This window comes from Pantherophis guttatus, chromosome 3 (genome assembly GCF_059756535.1).
Source record: "Pantherophis guttatus breed Tessera chromosome 3, ASM5975653v1, whole genome shotgun sequence".
In the NCBI taxonomy this organism is placed as follows: Eukaryota; Metazoa; Chordata; class Lepidosauria; order Squamata; family Colubridae; genus Pantherophis; species Pantherophis guttatus.
In genome coordinates, this window is record NC_142065.1 from 176,505,041 (window position 1) to 176,519,709 (window position 14,669).

At 38.8% G+C, this 14,669-nt stretch overlaps 1 protein-coding gene across 6 annotated transcripts in view; it reads left to right on the forward strand.

Annotated features, from left to right (window-relative positions):
- Positions 1-3,968: 3,968 nt before the first annotated feature.
- The window catches only part of CHD7 (chromodomain helicase DNA binding protein 7), a 199,223-nt gene continuing 188,522 nt past the window's right edge, over positions 3,969-14,669 (forward strand). The window contains exons 1-2 of one of the 6 annotated variants that reach the window (XM_034429835.3): positions 3,969-4,461; positions 6,672-6,774. The gene's annotated coding sequence lies outside the window, so the exon portion shown is untranslated. Of the gene's footprint in view, positions 4,606-4,813; positions 5,337-5,579; positions 5,821-6,671; positions 6,775-14,669 lie in introns of those variants that run through there. The other 5 variants (XM_034429834.3, XM_034429836.3, XM_087890606.1 and 2 more) reach the window with 5 other exon arrangements.

Below are 14,669 nucleotides of genomic sequence, written 5' to 3' on the forward strand. Positions count from 1 at the left end.
GTTTGAATGTTTGTACTTAAACACTACTTTGCTAACTATTTTTGCCTGTTTATAGCTTACAGCCATCTTAGGTTTAGGTATTCAGTGAATAGGGTTGTAAGACTTTAATATGAAATCCATATCCATGACAAATTGCCTATACAAGTAGTTCTTATTTAACAATAATTTTTTAACTGACCATTTGAAGTTATGGTAGCAATGAAAAATTAACTTTATGACTAATTCTCACTTTTATAGCCTTTGCAGGCCTGTAAAGCAAAGGAAAACTGAAGTAAGATCATAGCTATAGTCATAGTTTCATTTACCGTAGTAACTGCTTCATTTAACAATCAATTTGCTGGTCCCATATGTGATTGTTAAATGAGGACTATCTATAGTTTAGTTGCCTTTATCTTACATATGTACTGGTCTCAGCTCATAACCTTCTAACAGGCCATAACACAAAATTAAATCCTGCTTCCTATACAAAATTGCATGTATATCAATTATTCACCAATACTTGTCCAATGGAACTTAGATGTTCTAATAATTTCAAGTTGACTTAATTTTTTTCTTGTATGTTAAGTAAAACTTTTTCAATTCTTGTTGGAGACTTTTGTCTCTAACTTGCAAGAAATTCTATAAAATTAAAGTGAGTCTTTTGTCTGGAGATATAAAATATATGTTCTTCAGTGGTGAAATGCAAATGTTTTTACTACCGGTTCTGTGGGCATGGCTTAGTGGGTGTGGTGTGGCTTGGTGGGCGTGCAAAATCTCCATTCCCACCCCACTCCAGGGGGAAAGATATTGCAAAATCTCCATTTCCACCCTTCTCTGGGACCAGCCACAGGTGGTATTTGCCGGTTCTCCAAACTACTCAAAATTTTCGCTACCAGTTCTTTGAACTACTCAAAATTTCTGCTACTGATTCTCCAGAACTTGTCAGAACCTGCTGGATTTCACCCCTGATGTTCTTGTTGTATAACATTTAGAGAAAATAAAAGGATTTGATTGTTTTAAGATTCATAAGTATGTTTCCAACTTTATATTACGTTTCTTGAAAACTGTGAAATCTTACCAGATGCCTCCTTAAACTGGAATCTATGTTCGCTACAAGATTGGTGGTAAATAAATAAATTCAATCAATCAGTCAATAAAAACGTACAGACTTTTCTACCTATTTTTGAAGAATGTTATATCTCTCTTGCTATCCTTTCTCAAGGCTAAACATGAAGCTTCTTCAATTTCTCTTTATAGGTTTTAGTTTCTAGTCTCTGATCATTTTTGTTGCACTTCTCTGATTACGTTCTAGTTTGTCTGAATGTTTCTTAAGTGCAGTACCCAGAAATGGAATTAGTAGTGATGGGATCTGATCAGTGCAGAATAAAGTTGATCTATGTGATATACAGTATTTGTTTCTAATCTGAAGACAGGTTATTTCTGTCTTCTAGAGTATTAACTGTACCAATAAAGGACAATATTTGTAGCTCAGGATTGAAATTTTGATACTTTGAGCTTGCTTATTTTCTTGTAGACATTTCATTACCCAAACTGCATTACATCATCAGTGCTCTGCAAGAAAGCAACCAAACTCAGAAAGCCCCAAGGACCCCTCAGTATTAGCTGCTCCATTCAATTTTGTGTTATCCAAAATGTGATAAGGATTCCCCCATTTCTTAGTCCAACTCATAATAAAAAATATTTAAATAAGATATTTGAACCTTCTTGTATTTCTCTAATTTGATGAACAACCATTGATGAACATACTTTGAATATTTTATAATAGTTATTCCTTTCATCATGCACCTAGTCTATATTTAACTAACTTGCTGCTCAAAATTCAATGGATACTTTTTAAATGCTTTGCTGAAATAAAGATATATTAAATGTATATCATTTCCACAATGATCATTTTCACAAAGCTTCCACAAAGCTTCTTTTCAGCAAATATATAATTATGGTAATTACCACATTGTTTTTAAGATGTTCATGGCACTGCTTTATAATTTGTATGAAAACTTTTCAGGTATTGATGTCAAATTGGTTAGTAATTCCATGTAGCTTCCTTTTCTCCATTTTTGAAAATAGAAATGATCTGACAAATAACTAGTCAATAACTAGTAGTCAATACCTTCAATACTCATATGGTCTGGACATCTAAGCAGTCAAGAGATAGTCCCAGACAATGTTTCTGAGTCCCATGCTTTAATTCTGTCTCTTTCCTCATCCTACTTTTCACAAATTCTTGGTGATTTGCATACTTTTTTTGTTAGAGAGATTGAAGCAAATAGAACAGGAAGTTGGGTATGTTTAGCTGCTTTATTATTAGCATTTTGCCATTTTACTGAGCATTTTTACTCTGAATGTATCTTAAAATCTTAAAGTTACATGTGGACCATGCAACAGCTAAACTGGTAAACTTCAACATTCAATGCCTCAGCCACATAGTCAATCTGTGTTATCAGTTTATATTAAAAAGAAGCTTCATGCAAAAGTAAATTGAAAAATGTATGGAAATCCTGCAGGCCAGCTCAACTTGAGTTAGGTGGACCAATATTCCAATTTGATATCAGACACCATCTTCAGTGCATTACTCGCTGAGCAGGTGCTTCTAATAATTGAGAAAGATACTTTAAATGTGCACCTGTTACTCTGTCAGTTTCACATATAAAAAACAGTGAACTAAATCATGAACTAAACTACCAGAAAAATAAGAGATGGTAGGAATGACAGCTAGCAAACATGGATTTTGGCGATTCAGACACAAGGAACTTGGAAGAAAATGGTCAATGACCTAACCACAGTATTCACCTGGACTTCAGGTCTGTTAACTTGTGTAGCCTATTTCACTCTAACTTCTGAAGGCGTATTGTAATACCTTCCAATTGAACTCTTTAAAAATGTTAAGTTTTGCCCTGTATAATTATAACCATATTCAGACACCTCACAAAAATATATTAAGAGGGCTCTCTTTCAGTGTTTTTAATTTGGGAATAGTGGGCACCCCGGCAATGCTTGTGCTTCTCTAATTCAGTCCACATACTAACAAAAGTTTAACATTTCATAGTCTTTACAATTCAGGGGGTATATAGAATTTCTCCCCCTGTATGTTATACTCAGGGATCTCTTGGGAGCCATAATGGAAAAAGATGTCCTTCAGCACGAGACCATTTGTATTATGGAATTCACTTAGGGTATTTGGGCAAGACTCCCATGATAATTTCTGACAGATCCACATCACCCTGCATCCTGTCCTCTAGTATTTATTGCACATGCTGTACCACTGAGGCAGCCTTAATGTAACTTGGAAAGAGCACATCCAAGACCTCGTGTTTCTTGAAAAAAAAATCCACTAGGTTTGGTAGACTACAATCCCTACGAACATGGTCACGATGGCCCAAATATCGCGAAGGGATCAGAACGGGGGAGAAATCGCCGTCCCGTGTTGAGGGATCCTGCAACTCCGCTGTTTTAACAGACGGATTCCCAGAAACCGGCTCCTCGCTGAAGCGGAAAATTCAAGATTTGCGAGAGGCTCTTATTTGCAGGTGCCTTTTTTTATTCTTTCCCAAACTTGATAACCGACAAACAAGTTTCCCTGCTCGTGAAGGTCGAAAAACTTTTCCAAGCCAAGAAGAGCAGCCTCAGCAGGAGCAAACTGCCGGCCAAGGCGGGTTCTGTGTTGGGCAGCTTAATGCTGCGTCTGCGGGAGGCCACGAGGACTCCGGCAAATGCCGCCTTTCCTTTCGGGGTTCTCGGGCAATAGCCCTTGGGGCAAGTAGACAAGGAAGGGCGCCGCTGCCGCTTCTGTAGCGGCACGTTAAACTCGACCTCCTCTTTCCTCTCCTCGATGGGCGGGAGGGAAGGAGGGAGCGATAGGAGAGCCGAGAGCCGGGTGTTGACTTGTCTGAGCGCTTGTGTCCCCAGCGCCCTGTCAACATTTGACGTCCCCTCCCCCACTACACATCTTCCCTGCGTCCTCCTTTCCCGGGAGAGGATGGGAGGAGCTTCCTCTCGGACTGAAAAGGCCACCGCGAGGGGGGGGGAGGTTAGTGACCTGACCCCTTCCCCCTCCGCTTTTTAGGAGGTCTGGATTCTTGCATAAATTATGCCAGCAGTTGATGACGTTAGGGGGCGGGGCCTGGGGAGTGCGCGCTCTTTCCTCCCTCCCGCTCGCCCACGGGAAGGAGGGTGGATAGTGGCGTCGGGGGCGCGCCTCGTGGCGGGCGGAGGGAGCCAGCGAGCGGACAGGCAGGGGGCGGTAGCAGCGGCAGCCGCCTGGCTGGCTGGTGTGTCGCTCGGCTTCTGCGGACGCGCTCGGGAACTATCGGATTAAACTTGAATCGAGTGAAATTACACAAAGGAGGGAAGCGGATCCGGGACCCAGTGGAAACCTCGAGGACCCTCAGTGACCCCCTGGCCGGCCCGGATCAGGGGTATCCGCCCGCCTCGCTTTGATTGCCCGGCCGAAACCAACTCCCGGTGCGTGTGCGCCTGTGTGGGTCTCTTCTCTCCGCGCTTGCTTGCTTGTTTGTTTGTTTGCGGGGAAGAGGTGCTCCCGGGCGCCCCGGCTCTCCTCACCCCCTGCTCCGTTTCCGAAGACGGCGCCCAGCCCATCCCGACTCGGTAAGTGACCTCGCCTTGAGAATCGGGGAGAGCCGGAGGGCAACGGCGCACCGGCTCTGGAACTGCTGCCCGGCTGGCCGGGCCCCACAGCAGGTCGGGGGAGGGGTAAGGAGAGCAATGGAGCCAGTGTGTGCGTGCGCGGATCCTCGCCCGGTTTCCGCCGGTGCTGCTCTCTGGTCCATGTGCATCCCCGGCCGAGGAGCTTTCCAGGATGTGGGGGTTGGGTGGGGGGGGGGGAGGCGAGAGAAAGGAAGGAGGAGGAGAAGCGAGCACACCGGAGAGCGGGAGCCGGAGCGACTCCGGCGGCGCTTCTCTTTCTGACCTCTTCTCCCCTTCCCCCCCCCTCCCCGGTTCTTTCCTCGAGCGCAAGTTTGGAGGGCGATTAAAATAGGAGGAAAAGTTGGACGAAAGTCTCCTTGAAGGCAGGGGGAGAAGCGGGGCTAGCTGTGGAATCGAAGGGGGCGCGGAGGGAGGGGGGGGCGCGTTGGGTTGGTGGAGGCGGAGGACTGAGGGACTCCCGGGAACGCTCTCCCTCCGCCCTGCTGGCCATGCCGAGCGCTCCTGGCCCTGGCAGCACAACAAGCGCTAACAAAAGTGCGGGGGCCGGCCCTCCCCGCCTCCCGCTAGCCTGATCCGGGGGCTCATCGCGCGGACACATGGAGCCGTTGGAGGCGGAGGGGAGAAGTGAAGGAGAGAAAGAGGAGAGGGAGCCGAAGGAAATGGAAATGGAGGTGATGGCGGGGGGGGGGTGGCTGGGTGGGTGGGGGAGAGGCACGAGGTTGCGCCGGGGTTATTTGTCTTCCCTGAAGAGGAGCGGGGAGGTTGGCGGTGGGAGTGAAACGGGAGTCACACGCGGGGGACGGTGCGGGGAGGGGTTCCCTACTGTTTCCTAACAACCCAAGAAGAAAACTGAGGGGGGGGGGGCGGGAGAGGGAGGGGGGGAGAGAAGAAGGGGGAGAGAGAGAGAGAGACGCTGTCTAAGCGGGCTGGCGGCGGCAGCAACAACAACATAATAGAGACTTAACCCCGCGGACCAAGTCTGCTTCCCTTTCTCTCTCTCCGCGTATGTCTTTCTCTCCACCCCCGCCACCCCATCGCCACCTTTCGCCTGCGCGCTTCTGTCTCTTCTTCCCTGGTCAGAAGCGGGTCGCCGAGAAGCTTTCTCCGGTGTCCATAGTTTCCCCCTCCCTTCCCGAAACCAAGGCCATTTTGAGGGTGAGCGGAAAAGGTGGTTTGAGGCCAGGCGGTCAGGGAGTGTGTCTGTTTAGGTTTGATTCAGCCGAGGACGCGGGGCTTGCCAGGGATTTGGTTTCTGTCGGGCTGGGGTGGGTGGGTGCGTTGGTGCGGGGCGCTGGGCTGGTGGAAGTGAGAAGCGGACGCTGGAGGGGTGGATGTTGGCGGGGGGAGTTGATGAGGGGGGTGGGGAGAGTGTTGTGAGTGGGTCTCGGGGAGAAGGAGCAGCCATCATTATACTGCATTCATTTTTTCCCCCTTGATGGTATTGCATAAGGGGCACTCTCTCTCTCCTGGAGCGTTTGACACCCTCTTAAACTGAGAATGGGGGCAGTCCTGGGGAGACATCAGGCTGATGGGACGGGTCTGGGTAGGCAGTAAATTGGAGAGTTTTTCCAAAGCACTTTTGAATATTGCTCAGGCTTTGCTTGAAAGTAGTTTCTTTAAGGAGACAATAGACAAAAGAAAAGTAGCAGGACACGGGGAGTTTCCTTTGAAATATTAAGGGAATGTTAGGTGCAACAGCCTACTCTTACTAGTTTGCCTTTGTTTTTGTTTGGTGATGTGTTCAGTATGCTTTTTAGTAGGCTTAGGTTAAAAATAAAGTGATTTCCCCCCCACTACTTGGTCCTTGTATATTTCAGTTTGGAAAGTTAAAATCTCAAACCACTAATTGCCCCTGTCCTGCAAAAGAAATGAGTTCCTTAATTTTATTTCCTGAGCAGTACCGGTAACTCATCTTTTTAATTGAAGAATATCTATTTTTATATATCATAATATGCACAATAAATACAAGAATAAAAGTTGAATGAAATATTTCTCTTTTCTCATAGATCATCCTGTGTAACGGAGACAAAAAATCATAGTGACTATGACTCTAGCAGCATGGGTAGCTGATTTATCCCAATTATAAAACCAGTTAGTTTGCAGTAATGTGTGAGTATTATTAATTTTAAAAATCAGTGTTGTTAATTATTTTTGTAGAAACCATGATTTATAATTTCCCAGTTAGAATACTACATCTGTTGCTTGAAGTGTGCTTGTTTTACTGCTGAACAGCAGAGGCTCTCAGTCTTTAACCTAAAATGGCAGCTTAATTTGACTAGGGCCCCATTCATTGACAATGATAATAAAAAGGCTGAAAGCTAAATGTAGCTGAATACATTGTTTAGAATACAACTGAGAATTCTGCCTTCCCTTATAGGATATGCAGAGACCACAACTTGTATCAAGATATGAAAGTTCCCCCAAAAAACTATGGTAAATGTGGGATTGATTTATGAAGAACACATGGTTAATAATTGGCAAATAATGTAGTGATCATGAAATAACCAGTTCTAAAATAGAAAAGGAAAAAAGTGATCTCTTTCAAACCCCTTTTCACTGGGTTTGAAGTTGTGAGATATATTTATATGTGAAGCATTAAACAGGTGAACTGTCACTCATATTTAAAAACAAAATTGCTTTTTTGGCCATCATTTTAATAATAATTCAAAATGTAACTTTTTTTGACAAATTTGTTCTTTTAAACATAAGAAAAGCAATCATTGCAAATTGACTGTAATTCTTACTGCAAGCGTATCATTTCAAAAAAAATTTTTTTTACTCTTCCTGAACTCAACATTTTTAGAACATCTGAATACTTAAAGATACACAAATAACATATTTTTACTATTATATTTTACTATGTTACTACTTTTAGGGGAGCCCATTTTGTAAATGTTATCAATTTCCTAAGTTTAATTAGAAATATACAAGTTTTACAAACTCTTGCTACCTTTTTCATGCAATTTTTAAACAGGTTATTGTTGAAAATGTTTTTATTGATTTTTCAAATAAATGGTTGTTGAAATAAGGTACAGGACATATTTAAGATCTGCAAATAAATGAGTCTTCAAACGCAATGCATCACATCTGAAAACTTTCTGTGAGTGAAAAGATATTTTAATCATCTCTATTGTAGCAAATAACTCACAGTAACTTGAGAATTTTATGACATTATTATTCTAAAACTCTTCCAAGGCAAGAAGATTGTATTGATTGCTGATTTTGAAGATTGATAGAAAAATTCTCGAAGATTCAGACTGCACTGTTATAACATAAAGCATTTATTTGTTAATTTTGTTTGAATCTGGAAGTTGAACAGAAACTCTTTCAGCTTATGTAGAAAAAGAACCTTGCAGTTTCCCACAGTTCACATTGCAGATTTAGGAAAGTTGAAAAATCTACAGTTTCTAAATGGGAAATATTCTTTCACATATAAAACAATAACCATTAGGGAAGAAAACCATGATATTAGATATATGTTATGTGGCTGAAGATTCACAGATGTAAAGCTAAAAGCATCTTTCAGTTGCTGAAAGTTCAGGTGGAGGTAGATTCTTGAGAGGCGTTTTAAGGTTTTCTGAAGCACAGGATAGGGAAATACCCTTAACCATTTTGAATGTCTGCCTTATCTTTACAGTTATGCTCAGCCTTTGAACTTAGCATAATATTCGAAAATAAAACAATATCTTTCCCTCTAAGAGACAGTGATAGATGTAAATTTTGGCTGATTTCTAAAGGTAATAGAATTTGAAGCTCTGTGGTATTAGTTGCTGGGGAGGGCTTTTGTAAGCTATTTTGGGGAGATGTGAAAAATGGAGATCAACAAAGCATTTTGTAGGGATTTATCTTCAAGTTTTGATCTATGAATCTAGTCATTTCAGTCATGTTGGGTTGTAGAAACCTCATATCTACCTCAATATGGCCCTAGATTTTATGTGGACATTCTATTTGCCACATTTTGAGCAACCGTGCAAATTATGCACAATCTTAAACATCTATACATAGCTCTAGAAACTATAGTTCAATAGGAGATTCCAGTTGTATGTGGGTGTTTTGAAATTGTATATCAGATTTCATCTTCTTTTGAGGAAACACAGTTGAACCCACAACAAGCATGATTACCACATAGTGCAGAACAATTCTTGCTGTGGAACATACCAGATACCCTCAATTTAGGAACTTTTATTCAGTGATATGTCTGACAGCAATTTTAATGTTTTGAGGTGATTAGAACAAGTACTGATCCCATGCATTACAATCAACCATATCTGAATGGTCTATTTGTTTTTAGTTTATTTCAGAGAGATAGTCAACATTTTTTGAAGCAACCATTACGTTTTATACATAATGATTTAGGGGCAAAAGAAATATTGTATCCCAGAAATTTTCTTTTGGATAATCATACTGTAGTGATGCTTTATCATATTTGTCTATTACTATAAGATTCAATTACAACTATATACATTCAGTGATAACTGAGATAACAAGTACAAAATATACATAATATTCAGAAAGCCATCACTAGAATACATGCTTGCCTCTTTTATTGTAAGTCTCCCCCCCCCCCCCCGTAATGGAAGTGTATATATGCTTTTTCAGTACTTATTTCTGGGTAAGTATTTTTAGGATTACAGCCTGAAATATTTAGGTACAGTATTTGATTGGAAAGATTATGTAGTTTTTCTCACCAGCACATCTTGTAGCATGACCTTATCATCTTATGTTCAAAGCAGATTAGTTGTTAACAATGTATTATGGTTTCTTAAATAAGCTACAACTGTCTATTTATCCAACTGCAGACCCAAACTAATTAGATCATATTATAGAATATAATAAATTATGAGTCCATCCACTGTTTTCACATTAAAATAGAAGTAAAATACAATATTCTTTTATCCTGCCGATCAATGATTTGTATAATTGCTAATATCTACAAAGTTTTCTGAATTAAATATTCTAAAGTTTGAAATACATTCCAAAATTCTTAAGCACTTATGTAGTGATTCATTTCTGGGTTTCAGTACTATCTTTTTGATTCTGTAAATGTAAATTTAGGTAAATACTTGAAAATTTTAGACTATTAAAAAGTATAATTTTGATCTTTTAAAATCCTAAATTAAGAATAAAGACTAGGCAGTGTCCACCATATATTAAAATGGAATTGGTTTGGTTATTTTCTGTAGACTATATGCTATATAAGATTTATTTGTTCATTTGGGACTTTTTAATTCATTTTTTAACATTTATAGTTTTCGTAACAACCATATGAATCAGAATTTCTGATATTGTGGTAAATCAGTTTGAAATTAGATCAAATCAGTTGAATTATAAAGCTGATTCTACCAATATAATACAGATAGTCCTCAGCTTATAACCACAGTTGTGTGCAAAATTTATCTTGCTAAGCAAGACAGTTGTTAAGTGAGTTTTGTCCCATTTTACTCTCTTTCTTGCTACATTTGTTAAGTGAATCGCTGCAGTTTTTAAGTTAGTAATATGGTTGTTAAGTCTGGCTTCTTTATTGACTGCTTGTCAGAAAATTGCAAAAAGTGATCACCTGACCCAGGGACATTGCAACTGTCATGTTTGTTGCCAAACGTTTAAATTTTGATCACATGACTGTGAAGGTGCTACAATAGTCATAAGTGTGAAAAATGGTCATAAGTCACCTTTTTCAGTGTTGTAACTTCAAACGGTCACTAAATGAATGGTTGTAAATCGAGAGCTACCTGTATTTTGATGTTTGCTCAGCCAAAATATAGTGTTTGACCTCATGAGATCCTTGAATTTAAACCTAATTGCCAGTATTTCATGCTTGTCTAATTGTTGGCAAAGTTTCCCTGTTTGGGCTTCAAGTATTCCAAGATAGAGTGTATGGAATAATAATGTGTACATAGAAGGAACAATATCTATCCATAACTCCCAAGCAAGTGAATCTGGCTTATATAACATACCCAAAAAACTATTATTTATGTTCAGATAAAAGATGTAGTCCTGAATTAGAAAACAGAGGTTTGAAATTAACACACTAAGGCAGGGCTGTCAAACTCATGGGCCGAATGAGTCACGCCTGGCCACACCCAAGCACAGTTTAGCAAAGAGGGGAAAAGTCCCGATATGTCACATGATGCTGCTGTGATGATGTGAGTTTGACACCCCTGCACTAGGGAATATCAGTTCAGGAACTTGAAAAATAGTAATGGCAAAAATAGTACTTATCCTAGAGATTTCCATGGTCCCAAAACCCAAGTCCAAAGTTAAGAGCACTGAATTTCAAATTAGAAAATAGGAATATGATAGACTGAACAGTGAAAAGCGCATTTGAATATTGAAATTTGTATTTATTCTATCTCAGACATAGAATGAATATTCAGAATGAGTAAACCTGTAAGAGTATTTGATGAGATCTTTCTGCAGACATGGAAGAATTTTCACTATAGATGTTAACTTGATCAAGCTTGTAAAAATTTGATCTTAGTGCTTATGTCTGAAATGATAGCAGTGTTCCAATATTTGAGGGGCTGCCACGGAGAAGAAGGAGTCAAGCTATTTCCAAGGCATCTGAAGGCCAGACATGGAATAATGGATGGAAACTGATCAAGGAGTGGTTCCACCTAGAAATAAGGAGAAATTTTCTGACAGTGAGAACAATCAACCAATGGAACAGCTTGCCTTTGGAAGTTGTGGGAGCTTCATCACTAGAGGCTTTCAAGAAGAGATTGGACTGCCATTTATCGGAAATGGTGTAGAGTCTCCTGCTTGGGTGGGGGATTGGACTAGATGACCTACAAGGTCCCTTCCAACTCTGTTAATCTAAAAATATGTGGAAAGTGGTATATGTGTACAGAAATTTTGGAATTTGAGTTTCTCTGTTTTACATAGCTCAGTATCATTAACTATGGACAGTTTATTGAAACTGTACTGACACTGAATATCTTTTTGACATAGTGCATTCTCACTGTAGAAATTCGTATAGTATCTGTGAGAGAAATCTATCTACCCTCTTTTTGAATACATACACTGAAGGAAAACTTGCTACCTTGATTGCTCCTAAATTTTGCCTACAATTTGCTTTTCTATAACAAGACATTGTTCTCTATTCTGCATTCTGGAATTATTTAATAGGTCTTGATCTCCCTGCTGCCTTTTCTCTTAGTTTCTTCTCATATGAAATTTCCAGTATTCTTCTTGTTGTTTATCTCTGCAGCTTTTGGGGGTTTTCTGATTTGTTTTTAAAATTTAGTTCCCATTAGGGATAACAGAACTTGAGCTGAGTTAAGCAATGAAAGATATAATAAAGTGGTTCTTTTGATTTGAAAATATACTTTTCTTGCAGCTTAACATTACTCCATGTAGTTATTTCAGACCATTTTAACCATCAAGAATATTTTCTTTTATTTCTTCCTGCTAGTAGATAGAATCTATCTTGTCCGGTTTTGTGCACTGCAAATTTAATATACTTCATTTCTTAATTCAATTCATTAATAAAATAATAGGAAGAATATATTGCCCTGATTGAGAGGCACACCACTTGATACTTTAGTTTATGAAGAACAGCTGATTAACAATATTTGACTGTTATGGTCAAGTCAATTGTGCTTTTACCTACTAGACATGATATCTAGCTCATATGTAAGTAGAATGCTAATCAGAATATCTTAAAAGTTTTTGTCAGATACTTTACTCAGTTAAGATTCAGTTGAGCATTCCCATAATCTACTAAGGAATTCAAAGTAAGATTAATATGATGATATATATTCTTACAAATTCATGCTGGTGTCTGGTAATTACTGGTTACAGATTTTAGGATCTGCTGTACAATCTTCAGTTATTTATCAGTTTATTTATCTATTTTCTCACGTTTATTATTTTTATACATGTTTACAAATAACTCAAGGTGGCACACATCCAGCAAACCTTCCTTTTCTTATTTTCCCCACAACAACAACTCTTTGAGATTGGTTCGGCTGAATGAGTGACTGGCCCTAAGTTAACCAGCTGGCTTTAATATCTAACGCAGGATTTGCACTTATGGTCTCCTGCTTTCAAGCCTGGTGCCTTAACCACTAGACCAAATATTGATGTCAGACTGACTGGTCTGTAGTGTTCTGAACCTTCCTTTTCTTTCTTTTTGTAGACAAGACCACACTTGTTATCTTCCAATATTTTGCAGGATAGGCAATTGATTATTCCTCTCTCCCTCATTTATAGTAGTAATATTTGTGTACCAAAGGCTATGAGTGACCAACAATCAGAACCATATTAGAAACTCTTAATACAAATAAATAAACTCACCAAGGGTTTTTTATATTTATATAAAAATATATAATATTTAATATGCAATATAAATAATATAATAATATAATAAAATATATAATATAAAATTTAAAAAATATGATTATAACAGCATCATAAGATTAAAAAAAAACCCAAAGTCATATGTTCACTAATACATAACAATATTAAAAGCATGCCTTTCTCTTGGACTAGAGTGGAAAGGCAGCTCTTCTGAAAAGCGGGACAAAAGAATAGACTCTGTCTCAAAAGGGAAGAATTCTAGAGCATGTGGTCAGCGATTGAAAATGCTCATTTTCTAGGACCTGAATGAAGTTGATCGTGGTCAATCTGTTTGAACAGGCAGATGAATATGGGAAAAAACAGTCACTCATATAACCCAGTCAGTAGCCATTTTGAACTTTAAAGGTGATAACCAGCATGTTGAATCGCACCTGGAATCCAACTGGAAGCCAGTTATGCTACCTTGGATTCACTTGATCCATAGTCTCAAAACTGCTGTTTTGGAGAGATTAAATCCCAGTCTGTACTGATAGAATATCCTCTTTTCAGAAAAGATGTTTTGATAGTAGTTTTCTAGCTTTTCTAAGAATAAAAAAACCACGGGAACATAATGTTTTTTTTATTATTATTTTGATTGAACAAAAAGTTTGATGTTAAATGATAGAAACAAGTATATGTTAAATGATAGAAACAAGTATATGAAGCCACATGCAGAATCCTAAGTATGTTTTCACACACTTATCTGTTGTAAGATTTATTAGAACATCTGCTAAATGAACAATGATGTTTTCAGGATTACTAATTATATGTATATGTATGGAAACTTAATTGACTACAATTTAATAGTTTTAAAATTATGTAAGAGTTCTCATTGGTACATTTTTTAGATTTTTCTTCAAATGTCCTCTCTAGTATACTTAGGTCAAGTTTTCCCTTTTTGCTGCTGAGCCTCATTAATATGCAACTAATTTTAATTGGCAATCTGTAGGGAATTGGTCTGCTCATAATACATAGGCGTGAATCATCACATAACAGTGACAGTATTCATCACTGAGTAGCACTGCATTCCTAAAACTCATGTCTGTGGTCAGGTCTGTCTTATCATAAAGTAGACCCCACTGACCACATCCATTGGGTTAGGTCATTTTTAATGTATTAAATTTTTTTTAGAAAAGCGCATAAACACAAATAGAAAATAGAAAACATAAACACAAATAGAAAATAGAAAACAGATAAAAAGTACAAACAATAAAGCATAAATAAGTAAACAGGGGAACTAAAAAATCAATGAGGTTGTGACTTTCTAGTATATCATTACTGTAATAAATTATGAAAATTGTAAATAGCTTAAAACATGGTTGAGGTATAAGCAAAGGTAAATAGAACCATAGTCAACATAATATGCATCACCACCCCACACAAAAGCTACAATACAAAGTCAAAACTGAAAGTATGTTTGGATTTAAATATCCCATAAAAGAAAGCAGCATGAACACTCTATATAATCCCTTCTTCCTTCCAAAATATTGGTTGAGGTCAGTGGTGAAATCTAAAATTTGTTACTACCGGTTCTGTGGGCGTGCTTGGGGGGGTGGGGTGTAATGTGACTGGGCATGGCCAATTTTTTTTTTTTTACTTTTAAAACCATTTTTTCTACAACCTCTTTGGTGAAGAGGTTGTAAAAAAATGCTTTCAAAAGGCTCTGA